General features: G+C 36.6%; 1 long non-coding RNA gene across 1 annotated transcript; it reads right to left on the reverse strand.

Annotated features, from left to right (window-relative positions):
* Positions 1 to 19: 19 nt before the first annotated feature.
* LOC148948603 (uncharacterized) lies at positions 20 to 18,794 on the reverse strand. The gene is made up of 3 exons (XR_016142227.1): positions 18,718 to 18,794; positions 9,643 to 9,755; positions 20 to 101 (listed from the first exon to the last, which is right to left on the reverse strand). It is a non-coding gene; the product is annotated as an uncharacterized LOC148948603 (long non-coding RNA).
* Positions 18,795 to 19,440: the final 646 nt, after the last annotated feature.

Consider the following 19,440-nt stretch of genomic DNA (forward strand, 5'->3'; position numbering starts at 1 on the left):
TAAGTCGGTAATGTTCACGGGATGAAATGTTCCAAATCCTTAAATTATCGGTTAGGTCCAAGGAAACATTAATACGTGTATGTAAAATAATCTTCCCGTCACTTTTTAAAAAGACAATACACTTTAAACTAGACATAACATAAGCAAATTACTGTAAAATAAGAGGAGGGAAGCCTGGATACAAACAAAGATCTCCTTCAACAAGATCTGCAACACTAAGAACAGAATATTTGAGTATATCTGAATTAAAGTCGTTATGAAAGTGCAAGCGTCTATCACAATAGGCAAGCCTCATACCACAAGGGATATAATCTTGGTAGGGCTTAATAACCATATCAAAACATAAAATAGGACATTTAACTTTCTCACTGCAAATAGTGTCATGAGTTTGTAAAATTATAGAACCTTCCAAAGTTTTAAATAAAATACACTTGTAGCCTGCCATTACTGTAAACTAATCACTGCAAATTACGGGAAGAATCGATGGACACTGGCAAACACCACCAAAAGATAAATCAACTGAATTGACCGTATAATCCGCAATTATGTCAGCAGGGTAAATGGTGTGGAAATGTAACCTCCTCAGACAGCCGAGAGACTGTCTACTATAAGGATGACACCCCCGAAATGGGACAATGACCATATAATAACTCATACGGTCATAAGGTCGACGTTCACACGGAGTACGGTTACTCCATATAGCTAGTTCATCTGTAATTTCGGAACGAATAGTGTCATGGGTGTGTAGAATCACAGACCCTTCCGCAGTTTTAAATAGAATACACTTGAATCCTGACATATTAAAAGGTAACTAAAGGACATAAAACCATTTCAGCGAAAATGGTTGGATCAAATGCACAGTAAAATTTTCTTTTTTCAACTTTTCTTCGAGCATGCGGCTATACGGCATGTTATCAAAGCAGTGAGACTTACCTGTAAATGAAAAAAAAAAATTAAGCAACAACCCTAAAATGCTTTATTTTTATGCTATTAAAACCTTTTTTTAATTTTCATCAGACGAGATGTAAGGTTTTATCGACTTGCGTAATTAAAATCTCTTGACATTCATTAATGAATGACTTAGTTCCAAGACGAATGCCGATGCAAGCTCTTGGCGGCATTCGTTTAACATAGGCTCTTACGGGAAAAAACGAGGTTTTTCGTAAATGTAAATTCGGGGGATAATTTTTTCGGTCTGAAAATATCAAGAGGCCCTAACAGGTCAAATTCCGCTTCGAATGAGTCCTCATTCACCCGGATCCGTTGCAAACTGTGGCCTGTAGGCGTGGCTAACAATTTTTTTTTTCTGATGAACATTTAAGTGGCTACATTTGGTTTTTGGAAAACAGGGAAGGAGTGATCATATTGAGCTGAAATTTTGAGGATAAGCTTCCAGGTCCAAAAAAAACTTATACTCTATATCTCAGTCCTATCAGACACCATTAAAGGGGGGCTGTGCTCGGAGGGTCGAAACTTATGCCCCACTTTCCCCCATGAAGATAAAGTCAGAGGGGGGTAAAAATTTGCATGTTTCTTAGTTTGAGCTTAGGCTACAAAATGCAATCACCGCCGTCTCTCTGCGACCGCTAGGACCAGAAATCGCTTAACATTGTGGTGCGTCGCCTCTTTAAAGAGACACAAGTGTGCCTCCTTGATGCTGCCTACGCCCATGATTAGAAACAGCGCATTAATTAGGACAAAATTGACAGAATATGAAAATAAAATATCACAAGAGAAAGTGTCCAACAGGCACTTCAATAAATAATAATAAAGTTCACTTTTAAATGCTTATGTACTAAAGATTTCAGTCACTTCAGTCACTTAGCATTCAGTCACTACAGTAGTAAGGCCATGATAAACAGCCATCGCTTGACGTCATACGGTAACTTTTTGTAGTTGCTATGGGCATTTAAGGTTGTATTGCCCAAATAAGGTCTAACAATATTTTCCCCATCGATCTTTTGTCCAATTTTTATTTTTCATTTTTTAAAGTTTTAACAAAAGTGAAATTGTTGACCTAACAGCATATTTAAAAATAAAATCAACTTTTTAAACAGTTCTTGGTAACACACAATAGGTAAGAAGCATCATCTCTGGAAAAAAAATTCAATCTAGTATTATCCAACCAAATTATAGAAGTACATATATACCCTAAATTGATAGAAATTTTTGGTCTTTTTCTTTTCTTTGAAAAACTTCTTTGCGGAATTTTTTTTTTTCATTGATTGGTATGAAATGGCTACCTTTCCTTATAAATCTAGTACAAAAATAATACGATAGCCCTTTCTTTAGCTGCATAAATATCCGTTTCTCGAATATAATATTTTTAAAAAGTAGAAGTAACTGTCATGAGTATGAGTTTAGTTTCTGAACTAAAAGGAACTAACTTATGAACCTAATCGGATTATCTTTTCTACTGTACTGTGTTAGATTGCGCAATTAACTTGTGGATTTAATTGTGAGGGATTGTTCACTTCACACAACGTGAGTTATTATTTATCATAGTGAATAATTTAGTTCCATAACTGAATATTTACTATTGGTAAAATGAATCTACTGAATCTACTGAATCTGTAGTGTCTCGTCATAATAAATGTCGGGAAAAAAGCAGCCCCCACGGCTACCCCCCAATAAGGTTACTCCCACTTAAACCCTTGGCCAGTCTCCCTTACAACCCAATTTTATAACTCTTTCTTTAACCCCCCCCCCCCCAACTACGCGGTTGAAAACAGTTAGCCACCTGTCAAGAATTCAGGCATTAGCCACAACTAACTCATGAAAGAGGTGAGACGCCTGGCAAAAAGAGGAAAAAGGATGAAACCCGTTCGCCAGTGATAGTGCAACCCCTCCCTTCAAGTGTCCCAGAAACTAGTAGTACAGATTACCCCAATTATTATACTGTCTCAATCAAGAAAATCAATGGCCAACCCTTTTCAAAAGATCGGATAATGCGAATTAGGAAAGCTGTTTTTTCTGATCGCCAAGGTAAATTTTGAACTTGTTTTCAAGCAGGACGAGTTTATTGATATTTACTTTACGTCTTCTCACGCGGCAGACCATGTCCTGTCAAAATCCAAAGAAATGATTCTTGATGGCTCGAAAATTTTAGCCACAAAAAAAATGTGGAAAAGTTACACAAGTATGTGCTTTATGGTGTTGATACCAGTGTAAAAGTGGAGGAAATACAAACCGAACTAATAGATTCTTCAGGCCTTGTCATAAATCTTTCAACTGCAATAAGGCTAAGTTTAAACAAAGAAGGAGTCCTTCATCCAAGCCGTTCAATCCTCATTTCCTGCAAAGTTGAGCTAAACAGAGAAATATTCTTGTACGGTATGTCCCTTTTTTATAAGATTTATAAGCCTAAGCCCCTACAATGTTCTACTTGTCTGGCCCACGGCCACAGCAAAAAACACTACTAAGAGTCCCATCCGTCTTGCCTTCAGTGTGAGAAAATAGGCCACGCTATTAGTGAATGCCCTGAGTCAGACCCTTTCTGCAGAAATTGTAACCGTAAGGGACACACAACCCTCCAAAAACAATCGTGCTCGGTTCACCGAAAGCGAGTCGTAATCCTTAGAATATCGGATAAAATGAACCGATCCTACTCAGTATTAGCTGCAAGAATCCCTCGGCAACCTACACCCCATAGGCCCAGTAGAAGCCAAGCAGCAGCTGTTGTAGTAGATGCACATACAGTATCATTTCCTAAAGAGGCAAACAATGTTCATACTCAAGGTATTAGTCAGTCCCCCCCATCCCTTACCTAAGTTTACTTCAACAGCCTGCCCCCCAAAAGATTCATCCGAAAGTTGCAAAGAATGGCAGAGACTTGCAACCTATCTCACAGTCAGTCACTTAATTGAAGTTAGTAATGAACCAGGAGAAACCAAAAATATTCTCAAGAACAAAGCTATCACCAAACTCCTAGGTGATGAAATCTTCCAAACAGCTATAGCTCAACTATCTTCCATCAAAAAGGACAGATTCCACATCGAAGCTAGTTAAGCCTGTTGACTCAACTGCAAATCAAATCGGTGCCATTGCCCTAGTCAAAGGCAAGAAATATAAAAAAAAAAAAACGGCAAACTTTCCATCCCAGTCCAAAATTACCACCAATGATAATTCGTCGGCTGAAGAAGAATTTCAATATTCAAATCAAGCAAATGATGAAACTTCGACCACAATGGATATTTAAATGTATACTAAGCAAGATTTTACGTTTCTCACGAAATTATCACTGTGCAATAATGTTGTTTTTAACTATTACGATGACCAAAATAATTTGCGCAACAACCCCTTAGCTAGCCGTGATAGCCCTTTTAGCCATATTAACTGTGAATATCTCGACAATTTTGATTTTGTAAAAAATGTAAAACCTAAGCTAATGGAAGAGACTAAACTTAATATAATCTGCTTTAACATCAGAAGCATACGAGATTAGTGGATTAATTTCAAAGATTTAATTTTAGTTAACGGTTACTGCCCTTTTGAATTAATTGGAATATTGGATACATGGTTTTTAGAAATTGATGATACTAATGAATTTTCCTTTCCAAGCTTTCAAGCTATTCAAGATCAAAGAAAATTAACCAAGTCCTCTTGTCGCATTTCTCTTTACATCCGGTCAAGTCTAAAATTCACCAGGCTATTACACTGTGAATCCTTATTCTCGCAACCTATAAATAATAGATGCATTTATTCAATAATTGTTGATATAAGTGTTGACGACAATTCTTTTATTTTTTCATTGTTTTATAAACCACCCCCATTTTCGACACCTTTCTTTTGTAATCTTTTTGATGATTTTTCTAGTTTTATTAATTTGCCACAAAAGAAGGCAATAGCTTTTGGAGACTTCAATTGTAATTTACTAAATGATAGCAATAATAATGATTGCGATACCTTCTTTGAAACATTTACCTCAAGTGGTCTTCTTCCAACAATCCTTTTTCCCTGCTAGAGTTGATCCTATGAGGTCTACAGCTACTGTAATTGATAACATTTTTGTATCCACTTCCCTGGGAAACCACATGTCCTCCAAAATAATATTCTCTGACCTATCAGACCACTTTCCAATCTATCTCTCCCTAACCTTCCAACCAACTACTAAACACCCTAGAACTAATACCCCTACGTCTAATAGAATATATAATATTGTGAATATGAACCGGTTCACGGATCGTTTGAAATCCTTTGACTGGTCCAAGGTTTTGGATTGTCAGGATGTTAATTCAGCCACAAATGGTTTTACACAGGGACTGAGTGATCTTATCAGTTCAACCTTTCCAGTCTGTAAATCAAACCGAAAAACTGCCTATATACACCCCTGGATGTCTAGTGGCCTGATAATCTCTTCATACTCTAAAAATGACCTATATAAGTTAGCTTGCAAAACAAGTAGCGTTATTCACCTAACTAATTATAAAAAATACAAAAACTTATATACCAAACTCATCCGTGAAGCAAAAAAAAATTATTATTATTCAAAAATCACTCACTGCAAAGGGAACTTGCAAAAAATTTGGTCAACAATAAATTAAATTCTTTAAAAAAAAATGAATTCAAGATCTATACATATTAACCTTAAGGACATCAGTGGCAGATTAATGTACCCAATTTCAGTACTGGATGCTTTTGATAATTATTTCATCAATATTGCAAATGCCAACTCCTCTTCCCCTTCCCAGTCAGTAGACGCTAGCAAAAATCCCAGATCCATGTTTTTCTCTCCAACTGATAGTGATGAAGTGCTTCAAGTTATCAAATCTCTGTCTAATAGTAGTACAGCTGACTTCTTTGGTATAAGTAATAAGCTTCTTAGAACTGAATCTTCCTATGTTTGTAAACCCATTGTGCACATAGCAAACCTGTCTATGACCAATGGAGTCTTCCCAGAAATATTTAAATCAGCAACTGTTATCCCGATTCATAAAAAAGGCGATCCGTCTGAGATAAGTAATTATCGTCCAATTTCACTTCTCCCACTTGTATCCAAAGTGCTTGAGAGAATTATCTTCCGACGTCTTTCTTCCTTTTTATTTGGGATTAATCCTTCAGATTCGTTGATTTCTTCTCATCAATATGGCTTCCGTTCCAAATTTTCAACTGCGCATGCACTAATCGACGGCATACAGTTTATCCGTTCCCAACTTGACCTTAAAAATACAGTAATTGGCTTATTGCTGGATTTTTCTAAGGCCTTTGACATGGTTGATCACAGTGTTTTATTAAGTAAACTCAAGAACATAGGTATTTGTGGAATTCCTTTCTCATGGTTCGGCTCTTCTCTCTGGTAGAGTACAGAGTGTGAGTCTGGACGGCGTGACTTCGAATCCCCGACCTGTCCGGAGGGGCGCCCCGCAGGGCTCTGTTCTTGGTCCAATACTTTTTTTCCTTTATATTAATGATTTGGTTACAGGCCTGGGTCCATCAGTGCACCCAGTACTTTTTGCTGACGATACCAACTTTTTCATCACCGGCCCTAATTTACCATCCGTCGTCACCTCTGCTCAAATCCTTCTGAATAGAGTACAGGAATGGTCTCTTGTTAACTGCATGACCATTAACAGCAAGAAAAGTCAAGTTGTATTATTTCGAACCCCTTACAAAAAAAATGAAGCTCAGCAAGCACTTGGCCTAAAATATTCCACCAATCTCCTCCCGCAGGTCGAAGTTGCCAAGTTTCTTGGTGTCCACATAGACTCCTCCCTATCATTTGCAACTCATTTTTCCTACATAAGAGCCATAATCTTCCGACAGGTAAGTATGATTAATCGTGTGAATAATTTTCTTTCCCCTGATATCCTTGGTCACCCTTTATTACTCTTATTTAGCCATATATCTCATAGTGCGGATCTGTTTGGGGCAACACTTATCCTTCAGTTACCAATAAATTAAAAACTGCCCAAAACCGTGCCATCAAAGCAGTTTTTCGGCTGCCCCGACTATATCCCACTCAGGACTTGTTCTCCGATTTTGGTATTATTCCTTTTGAACAAATCATTAAAAAATTTAATTTATCCCTTGCATACTCCGCTTACCATAAAAACCTTCCTCCCCAATTATTATCTTATTTTAATTGCAATAATTCTGAAGGCCTATGTCTCCGTTCATCCAACCGTTCTAGCTCCAACCGTTCTAGTGTGTCTCTAGCTCCGCCCAGCGATCCCCCATTTATAAATCTATACTTCAATGGAATATAATACTCTCCAGTATCGAGCTATCCACAAGTTTTCGCACGCTGTATAACAATGTTACTAAACTTTGATATTATAAATCTCTAAATTTTTAATCAATTTGCCTTAATTTACCCGTGTTTTCTCTTTTTTCTTTCTTTTTTTTTCTCTCGTGTTCATTTTCAATTTTTTGTTGTTATGGTCCTCAACAAGTTTGCTTCCAGGATCCATATTATTATTGGTGTTATGTTTCATCTTTTTTTATTTCAATAAATTGAATTGAACTGGCAATCAGTTACTTTCAGTTGAAAAAGTTGTTTTTGTATTCAATTTCTGATTGCTTTTTCAAATAATGCCGGGAAAACCGCCTTTCCCCTCCATGGAATATTCACCCCTGCAAAAGATACCTTCATCAAAACTTTCTCTGGCGTGAAATCTCCCAACATACAGGTAATTCCATTCTCGCTGAAAATTTTTACCCCAAAAATTTCCTGCAGTGAATTCTCCTTAGCCTATTTTCATATGAAAAGTCTTGTTTTTAATAACTAATATTATTTACACACCCAACAGCCATATTTCATAACTTCAGTCCTTTTGCTGGGGACTGTAGGGATCACGTAAACCCCAGAGGCATATTTACTGGGCCTTTCAACTATTCTGAACGCGATTTCGTATCTCAAAATGTTGACTGGATGGATTTTGGAAAAAAAGGAAGGAGGGCCAGCTGCCCTCCAATTTTTTCTCTCACTGAAAAGGGCAATATAACTTGATTTTGTTCAAATGGACCCTCTTCTGATTTTCTAGGTTCATTGGCTTTGATAGGATTACCCTGAAAAGAAGAAGAAAAAACACGAATTCTGAGATCTTTCTTTTGGCAAAAATACAAAATTTTATCTTTTTGTTTTCTAATTTTCTATTTCACTGCTTATTTCTATTTTCGTGTTTTTCTTGTCATTTCGTTTTCTTTGTTTTGCTGCCATTTTACAGGTGCTTGATCTTTCAAATTACACATTGTCTTTCCATCCCTCAAATATTAAACTAAGATGCATTCATCCACACAGAAATGCATTCAAACACAAAAATTATAAAATGCATTTACAGTTGAATACTTCCTTTAGAAATAAAAGGATTAAACAAAACTTAAGCACACTTAGGTAGATGACAGTAGCTTCCATTTATAGAAAAATAGCATGATATGCTAATTTGTCCCATCAGCTGTATCTATTTTCATGGTTTTCTTTTAGTCAAGATTTTTTATAGCATTTAACATACATTCTTGGAAACAGTTACTAATATTAACATCCCCAGGAAATCTCTTAACGCAAGAGCAGATTTGTTTTATGCTGGAGATCTCCAAGACCCTATATTAACTAGAATTTAAACCTTGGCACACCTATATGTATTCGGAACTGTGCCTCCTTAATAGCAATTATTATTATTATTATTATATTATTATTTATTTCTAACCCACATTATACAGAGGTACAATAGAAACACATAAAAATGCAACGAAAGAGAAAGACGCATAAAAATACAACAAAAATCAATACAGAAATCGAAGAATACCAGTTACAGAGTAACACATAAAATTTAAAAGAAACTAAAACAAAAGAGAAAGGAGGGGGAAAAGAAGAAGAGAAAAAAACACACAACTTGCAGAATCTAATAAGCAGTAACATACAGAAACAGACAAACAAATTAAGGAAAAATAACTTACAACTGACAAAACCTGATAAGGTGATGGTGCAGAGAAAAACTGATACAAGCGGTATTTGAAAGTTTTCTGTGTAGTGCTTCCAGTTTTACATTAATATCAGGAACAAGAAATTTATTAATTATTACCCGGTTTTTAGTCCAAGGTAATGTGATGTCTCATCATCCTCTATACTAGTGAATGCTGGAATGTAATTGTCCAGCTGGAGAAAAATGTGTCTTAGAAGAATCCTAAATATATGGCTAGAAAATCTCAGTAACAGAAGTTTACAGGCAAGTTGCCCAGCAATTAACTGCTGAACTTCTCAAATACATGAGATGGATGCACATTGGCAATGTCTTGTCAGAGGCTCAACTCCCAAATACAGTAAATAAATGGCACCCTGAGGTGAGGCACAAAACAGTTAGCCAAGATAGACCTTCCAACAGCAGCATGACAAGGACCTGATTTTCATATACACCCTAGGCACAATTCCCATATTTGAAGATCTTTTTCAGAACTGAAGATCTGAAGATTTTTTCAGACTGAAGATCTTGTTCAGAAAAACTGTAATGATTTGCAGGATTTTACACATTTTACATGGATTTAATAAACAACTATGACTTAGCCCATTCCTGCACTGATTTGGGACCTGGCCCATCAGATCTGAAAATTAGCTTTTGCATTAACTGGCTAGGTAGTAGGACTAAGTTGAATAAACTTTTTTAAGGATATAAATTTAAGATTAAAGATATGACATTCATTTCTTACCTCTGCAATTGCCTTTATTTACTTGGCAAATAATCTGAAGTAAAACTGGTATGTGTTGTATTAAAATTGTATGAGTACAGGATGCATAAAATTTGACATCAGTGAACATGTTCCTAAAAAAAGAAATTCATTAAGCAAATTTTCGAAAATCAACAAACAGCGAGTTTTCTAAGTTAACAGGTATATTCAGTAGTGATTCAGTATAAACGTCTCAGCATAAGTGTTAAGAGTGGTGCATGGTTGTTTCATCATTATAATGACATCATTCATAAACTTTTATAATAAAAAGATAGCTGTGGAGAATTATGATAAACTCTAACTTACAAAAAGAGGACTATAACTAAATTAACATAAAAAATTCTAATTTTGGAAAAGAAATCATCCAACTGACATTTTGCTTCTAATTAAACAAAAACTAGAGATGAAACTAAAATTTTCCCATAGCTTATTTTGATCTGGAGGTAGTGGTGCTCGTCCGAAGATAGTTCCCATGCAATTTGGCACATGATGAACGATCCTCCACGTGCCTCTGGATATCCGGCTAGCCACCGGGGAACCAAATGCACCTAGGGACGGTTGGGTTGGCAGCCCTCCTCCCGAAACCCTTATTGCTACGAATGGAATTAGATATAATTCAGCCTCGGATATGTCTTCTCAAATCTCGCCTCGACCCCGGACCGCCCAAGAACGATCCCCTCTGAACATCGTTGACCAAGATGGCACCAATGTGGCCACCTGGAACGTCCTGACGCTGGACCAACCCAGTTCAAAGCTTCTTTTAGGAAAAGAACTAAAAAAATAGTCACAATAGCTGGAGTCACCGAAACACACCTCCCTGGACATGGTGAAGAGGACATAGGTGAAGGACGCACATTGCTGTGGTCTGGCGGTAGCCAAAGAAGAGGAGGCGTTAGCCTAGTACTGAACAGTGCTGCACGTAGGGCCCTCCTGTCATTCAAACCAGTATCGCCTAGACTCCTGTCCGCAGAACTGGATGGGAAGCACGGCAAAATAACTGTCATTACGTGCTATGCCCCCACAAACGACGCTGATGAAGAAGACAAAGACGATTCTATAACCTGCTTAGTTCTGAACTATCTTCTGTACCTCCCCACGACTACCTCCTCCTCCTCCTCCTAGGAGACTTGAATGCAAGTGTTTCAAACGAATCAGGCCTGTGGGATCTCGCTGTTGGACCTGTTACAGTGGATAGCCTAAACGATAATGGAGAGAGGCTGCTGAATTGTTGTCCGGCCCACAATCTAACGATTGAGAACACATGGTTCCAGAGACCAAATATAGCCAAGTACACCTGGTATAGCAATGATGGATCAACAAAGAAGATGCTCGACTACATCATCGTACATCGACGATGGCTGTCGTCTGCCCAGAATTGCCGCACCTACCGTGGCGCTGAGCTCGGGAACACCGACCACCGGCTGGTAGCAGCCAAAATTAAGCTCCGCCTCAAAGCTATGAAGAATAGCCAGTCTTCTCAGAAAATTGATGCCGGTCGCATCCAACAGGACCCCGCTCTGGCAGAGCGGTACCATTTGAAGCTATCCGACAGATTTGAGGTCCTCAGCCAATGCGATTATAGTGAAGTTGCATGGAAGTCCGTCAAAAAGAACACTCTTGCGGCAGCAACTGACGTTGTTGGAATGAGGCAACGGAAGAAAAAGGACTGGATCAATAATCACTCCCTTGCCATCATAGAGCTCAGGCGAGAAGCACGTCTTGGCGGGGACATGGCTACATATAGACCGCTAAACAAAGAGCGCAATTCCATGCTGCATAAAGACCGCAAGGCTTTTATTGACAGCAAGGCATCCGAACTGCAAGAGGCCGCCAAGAAAAAGGACAGTGGAGCCACCTACAAGATTCTTCGTGAGCTGTCAGGTCAGCACACTCAAGCTACGTCATACCTTCGAAGCGCTAGCGGTGAGAATATCTACGACCAATCACAATGCCTCCACCAGTGGGAGGACCACTTTGAGAAACTGCTCAACTCAGATCCACCATACCAGACGGACCACGAGCTAGCGGCTGCTGTGGCTACTACCATACCTGCTCCTGATGGTCCTTAATTTACAGCAGAGGAGATAAAAGCTGCCACTCGCAAGCTAAAGAATAACAAAGCGCCAGGAATATGTGGCCTAACATCAGAATTCCTTAAAAATGGGGGTCTGTCATCTGCTCCGTCTGCCTGCCCAAACACCGGCCCTGCTCATCTTCGATTTCGACCCAGCTGCAAACAGCTGGAGGCGTCTTAGGGGAAGACCACACACCAGATGGGCGGACGTCATCTGTGATCGGCTCGCCTCCAAAAACATCAACCCAGCTGAAGCGACAACCCTCGCCCTGAACCGACCACTCTGGAGAAGACTGACGGCGCTGACGACTGTTTCCCTCTACGCTGGCGACGCTGCCGAGCAAGAGCTTTAAGTCAAAAAGTAAATAAGTCAAAAAGTTATTTTGATATATCCTGTAAGTATAAGAACTATTTTATCTAATAAAAAATTATGCTGAAAAACATCTTGCATATCCTCCAACTTTTCAAGTGCCCACATATTAGAGCTATACTGAATAACTGTCATCAGGCAGTGGTAACATGATCAGGGCCAGAAGTCCTTCAGCCCTATAGAAGCCAAAAGACTGCAAAGGGTTTTCAACTTATTTATTTGAATAATATTAACTGCGTATTATATATATATATATATATATATATATATATATATATATATATATATATATATATATATATATATATATATATATATATATCCAACACAGTAGAACATAATTTATTAAATATGCAGTAAAATTATGTCCAAAATATAAATAGTAACCAATAATCTTAATTCCTGAGAAGCAAAACTGAAAAAAAGAACAATAAAAATATTTTTTATTGGCCAATAAAATAAAAATAAGTCAGTCAAAATGAAACGGAGATTAAGTTTAAACAAAAAGCTGCAATAAACCAGAGTGACTCTTATACAAACCTCTTTGCAGAACTGACTAATCCACAACAGTTTGTTTTGAAATGCCAACATTTTCAATCAGCAAGCTCCCCCCCCCCCCCTGAAGGATTTGTCTAAAACAAAAATGCCAAAATCAGAAATTTTGATTAGGTGTGAGGCGTGAACCAGCTATCCACACGTTATGATAAATCAAAATTCCAAAGCTTTGATTTGCATTGTCATTCCTGCAAAAAATGACTGTTGGATCTATTTATCTGGGGATCTCATTGGTTGAATTCTTATTCAACTAGAAATATTACAAGTCAGTTTATTTTATGTTTCCACATATACACTTTATTTTGATCCAAAGCCACTTTTGTGGGGTTTCAGACTAACAAATTCCCATAGATTTGTTTTCACAAAGACTTCTACTATAAAATTAATCGTTTTCTTTTTCACTTGAATTTTTTTTTTAATGTAGTTTTAAACATTTGGTTACTATGGGCCATAATTTGGCCAATCATAAAATTTACCAATTGTCTATATAGAATTTGATATTAGGAAGTATAAACACTTTTTGGGGGAATTTCCCACAGGACAATATTTCAATGGGAGTGGGGTATTGCCAGAATTCCTATGCTATTTAATTAATTTTCTTATTCTCTCTTTAGCAGCTCAATTTTAAATGTGAAGATGGACAGGGGAATTGTATGGGAGAAATTTTAAGCAGTATTAGAATTGTTGGGGCATTTCTTGGGTGAGAAATACCTTAGGAGAAATTTTCTACATGCAAAATTCTCAATAGGGGAACTTGCCATAGGAGCAATTATTAGGGAAAATTGATTAGAGGGATTTTTGCAAAAAAAAGATATTTACAGAAGGGTGATTTCCAGCATGACTTGAAAAGGGGTAAAGAAAATGAACATTCCTTTTTTCAAAAGAAAGTATGATCAGGAAAAAAAAATTTCAGGTGATCAACTACAAGATAATTTTCTGAGGGAAATTTTGAGCAAGGAGGGAATTGTTCAGGGTGGGAGGATTTTACAAGGGGATATATTTTTCCTAGAAGGGTAGAAGGGGAGATGTATTTCTAGTTGAACCAGAACAGTATTTGTGCTATAAAAAAAATAAATACAATTTAGATACTTTCTCTTTAATGTTAACTTTCAGAATTTCACAATTTCTCTAGTTGTTGGCTTTCAGGATTGAATGGGGTAAAAAACCAGAATCCAATTGAGAAAAATTAGTTAAAAATAAAACCCTCACACCTTGTTACCAAAGAGAAATTGAGAAAAATTGTATATATTGATGAATTGCTAAATATCTAAGCTATGCATCAATATGGTTATTATTAAAATTATTAAAATATCAAACACTTAAAATTATTAGTTTATTGACTTCCCTACAATGACCTCTTTGGAAATACCAATTATCCTATTTTGATGTATATATCCTTTCAGTGTTTCAGTTTTATTCACATATTAACAAAAAGCTAATTTTCTTCTGATTCTAAAAATGTAACTTTTATTGCTTGATATCTATTCTATAAATCATAAATATTAACTAATACTTTTCCTCTTCAATCACTTGTCAAAAACACAGACCACATTTTGTATTTATGCTGACAAATCATTGGTGAAAATTTTACCAAGAAGGCAGGGCTCTTGTTACTACCATCTCATTGCATCATGCTTTAGTAAAATGAGAGTGGTCCAAAAACCCATCTCTATTTTTCTGGAATGCCAAAGAAAAATAGTCTTTCCCAAAAAGAGGTCTTTTAACCTAGGCAATTAATATAGGCTAGAGTCAAGAACCTCTTTGCACCATTCAATGACAAGAAATCCATACTGAGCAACCTGTCATTATGAAAGCCAACTTGGATCTGTTTTGTTTTGATTTGTAAATTCAACAGCTTTCCAAACAATCATTGACAAAAAGGAGTTTTCTTCTAATGAGCTAAATACAGAATTACTTTTGCTCAAAAAAGCCAGTAGCCTAATTCTACAGAGCACAAGAACAAAAGGGACTAATTCTAAAAGTCCCCCCCCCTACAAACCCAAATTATTTTTTTTTACACATGAACATGGAGGTATCCAGTACCTTCATTAAACTTGAAAGAACCTTAGCTTAGATCCTCCAGAGCCAGGAATGGCTCATAGGGCATCTACAAAGCCTTGCCAGACACCTTGGAACTGAGCTACAGCCATGACATCCTCCCACTGTGGTTGAAGAGACAGCTCTGTACAGACCAAAGGTGTATAATTTAATAAGATTATCCTCATACCTATCTATTGCCTTATAAAACTTATTATGAAGTCCATTTATTCAGCACAAGTCATGGCTTTTTTAATTTTCTTCTTGTCATGGCAATTCAGTTCTGCTGCAAAAGCCCTGGAAGTATGAAATAGTACTCTACATTATGACAGGGACTAATCCAGAGGGGGGGGGGGGCAACAGTGTGAATTGTCCTAGACACAGGCTTGTAAGGGGCACTTGTATCTGCATAACTTTTTTATGTATTTAAATAAAACTTGTCCTAATTTTTCAGCTCTGGGACATACCATTAGTTGTCTGAAAGATGGCATTAAACTTGCTCTTGTTTGATGTAACTTCTATTTGTTTAAAATTTGAATTGTTTAATTATTGTAATTTGTCTATTTTGGGGATTAATAGACCTTAGCCAACTTGAAATATTATTTGACTGTTTCTACTCCTCTTAGGTTTAATTAGGTTAACTTTTCTCTGAAACATTTCTTTTTTAATTACCAATATAGAAGGCAGTAATTATAATAAAATAAAAAGTATCTCAAGTAAAATTCCAGTTTAAGAGGTTCTTGGGTAAATTTTTGGGTGTAAAGCAAGTTACACAAAACTTGAAAAAGTTGAAATTTGCTCAGATAGCTGTACTGGGCTGAGGCAATTAATAGATACTATTTGGATAGTGATTGGAGATGGTGGGCATCCATGAATAAGTGCTAAACTGAGAGGAGAATTTGGGGCACCCACCCACCCTAGAGTCTCAGGCAAGTGACCCAAAAAATTGAAATTTTCTCAGAATCTGGAGCTGAGCTTAGGCAACAAATAGGTACTATTTGGAAGATAAAGAGGGCTTCCAAAAACTAACAAACAAGGTTAAAGTTTTACCAAATCATATTAATGACTTACAAATAAAGTGAATATACCACTCAGTGCCTTTTTTTATGCTCTTTCCAAATATAATAATCATTATGAATTTTACCCCCACCCCTATATACCAAGTCAGAGTATATATTTGCACATTAGGGGGGTGGGGGTAAAGGTAAAACTTACCTCCAATTTACATCAGAAATAAAATTTGCCCCACCCCCCTAATGTGCAAATATATACCCTGAATTGATATATATAGGTGTGGGGGTAAAATTTATTTCCAACAAAAATGATTATTTGGAAAGAGCATAAAAAAAGGCATCAAGTGGTATATTCACTTTATTCATAAGTCAATAATATGATTTAGTAAAAATTTACAACAACAAGTACATAAGATATTTATTTAAAAAAAATTGCTATCACAAGCCCACAAAGGGCCAAATTCGGACTTTGGAGTCGACAATATAAATGGTTACACTAAAAATGCAAAGAACAACAACAAAATATATAAAGCCATAGTGAACAATCATTTAAGAGTCAATAATTAAAACTGTAAAAAGTCAATTAAAAAATTAAAAAGATAGAAATTGGTCAAACTAAACTTAGAGCGAGACATAAATGCATTTAATTTAAAACGGATATTAAGAAAATTTCAAAAGTTCAACTACAGTAAATCAATAAAAGTTAAAAACAATAAAAACTGGTCCAGAAAGGGGGGCAAGCAAATGACTGCAAGAACCTGGGCAGTACCATCAACTAATAAACAAAAAGAAGGGGGGGGGGGAAGAAACTATTGAGACATTTTATTTATTTTTTCTGTAATGAAGGGGATAAAAGTTCTTTTGTATCTGGAAGTAATGCAGTGAATGGGGGACAAAGCAGGGATGGGCTCAGAAACAGCTCAAGGTGGCTGTAATCTGGATGGGGAGTGACATTTGGGGAAAATACTTGCTGTCCAAGGGTTTGTTATGGCATTTTTTTGCAAAACGGAGGCACAACAAAACCCTCCTTTGTTCCAGGGTTTTCAGACTAGCTTTTTTTAGGAGCAGAGTATGGCACCTTGCCTTCTTTGAAAATTATTTGTAAGGCCCTTTTTTGAATTGATTTGATTTTTTCCGATTCTTTGCAAGAGATACCAGGGTGCCAAACTGGACAAGCATATTCTAGATGCAGGTTGACAAAAGGCATGTAAATTTGTAAGGAGTGGGAAGGGGGGACACTGAATTTATTTAGGAGCTTAAGGAGGGCAATAGACACATTAGCTCTATGGCTGATGTCTTTAACGTGGATATCCCACTTTAAATTTGAAGAAATTGTGATGCCAAGTAGTTTAAATGAGGACACAGGAATTTCAGGAGGGATAGGATTAAGAAAATAGGGCAAGGATTTGAGGAAACAAATGGGCATTATCATGGACTTAGAGGCATTTACTGTTATGTCTAAGTCTAAGGCCTTGTCTCCAATTTCATTGAGGATACTCATAGGGTCACTTATTAAATTTCTGAAGCAAGTTTCAACAACTGCAAGTTTCAACAACATGTCCAAGAAGAGTCATACTTACTCCCACCATTTACCATACCTACCTGTGCTGCAGCCATTTAAACATTAGGTTGCATCAAGACATGGCTAATTGTAGATAGAAATAGAAAAGCAAAGATATAGTCCAAGTAATTGAGGGGCAAATGTTTAAATGGCTATGGCATGGGTAAATGGCAGGAGTAAGTGTGACTCTTATTGCATGGGGGGGGGGGGTAAATTTTATTTCTGATGTAATGAGTAGTAAGTTTAAACTTTCCCCCCACCCCCCTAATGTGCAAATATATACCCCAAGTTGGTATATATAGGGGTGGGGGTAAAATTTGGTAAATATCTACCAAATCAGATTATTGACTTATGCATAAAGTGAATATACCACTCGATGCCTTTTTTATGCTGATTACAAATATAATAATCATTTCTATCAGAAATTAATTTCAGCACCCCCCCCCAATATATGCCAATTCAGGGTATATATTTCTACATTAGGGAGTGGGGTAAAGTTTGAACTTGCCTCCCATTTACATCAGAAACAAAGTTTGCCCTGACCACCCCCTAATGTAGAAATATATACCCTGAATTGGCATATATAGGGGGGGGGCTGAAATTCATTTCCAATAGAAATGATTATTATATTCACAATCAGCATAAAAAAGGCATTGAGAGGTATATTCACTTATGCATAAGTCAATAATATGATTCAGTAGATATTTACCTAAAATTCATTTGTGAAGAAAATGATTATTATACTGGTAAATTTTCACCAAATCATATTATTGAGTAACAGCTAAAGTGAATATACCATTTGATATCTTTTTTAATGCTGATTACAAATATAACAATCATTTTAGTTGGAAATGAATTTTAGCCCCCCCCCCTAAACTAACCCCCACACCCAAATGTGGAAATATATATCCTGAATTGACATATATAGGAGGGGGGACAAATAAAATTCATTTCCAACAGAAATGATTATTATACTCATAATCAGCATAAAAAAGGCATCAAATGGTATGTTCACTTTATTTGTAAGTTAATAATGATTTGGTAAAAATTTACCATTATACTTGGAAAGAGCATAAAAAAAGAAATGGAGTGGAATGTTACTTTATTCATAAGTCAATAATATGAACAATGAAAAATTTACAGTTCTTACTATCTGGAAGATAGGCTAGTCGAGTGACTTTCAGGAATGACTTAAGAGAAAAGTACACCCAAGCAAGACAATGTTAATATGTCAACTGATTCTTTTATCAATAGCTTAAATGATAGTATACATAGCAGGTCTAATACCTATCTTAATTCTGACTAGAATTATTTGTAAATTGTTGGCAAACAGCTAGAAACAAGAAGATAAGCTCGTGTTTGACTGATGTAAAATATTAAATAAATTTTCACAAACAAAGAGTCGAAAAAAGCACAGATTGAAGTGGATGATATTTAGCAAACTCACCTCATTGGAGAACAATCTTTATATGGGTAAGATAAACTATAAATGAAGAATAGCTAAATTGACAAATGATAATATAAATATAAAAACTTTCATTTTCATTATGAGAAATAGATGTCACTTAATATGGCTCAGTTACAGACCAAAGAGTATGTTTCCCATACTCTTTGTTACAGACGATGACGATATATATTATTATCTTGGTTTGGGAAAAAAGTTTCACCAGCCTATGTATATGAAAATAGGAAAGTGTGGAATGAACTTAAAGAATAACTACCTCTGCACATCAGACCCGATGCCGCTCCAGTTTTAATTTCGACGGCGAATAGCTGAATTTTAAGGAAAACGGCGGCGCCCCGCCAAAAGATTTCGGTATGCCGCCGGCCCGATTCAAAGAAAGAATATTTAGATACAACTCTGAATGTTTCCAAAATGTGTTAACTTTATCTAAAAATCTGTAGTGATTAAGGAAGGAATTTGATATCTTCAACAATTTATAGGAATATTTTCAACCGACATTATAACCTGGACTTTCATATGCCCAAGCAGGACTTAAGTGACACGTACAAGGAGGAACATGTTGCCAAAAAACATGGTATTGAGCTGCCAGAACAAAAAAAAGGGATACTGAACGACATGGCATTAGTAAGGCTGAAACAAAAGAGGGGGTAAAAGGATAGGGCTAATAGTTCCGCACCAGCCCTACGCTTCGATCTTGAAAATGTA

The sequence above is a fragment of the Artemia sp. Qi Xiang Cuo genome, chromosome 9, assembly GCF_049724085.1.
Source record: "Artemia sp. Qi Xiang Cuo chromosome 9, ASM4972408v1, whole genome shotgun sequence".
Taxonomy (NCBI): Eukaryota; Metazoa; Arthropoda; class Branchiopoda; order Anostraca; family Artemiidae; genus Artemia; species Artemia sp. Qi Xiang Cuo.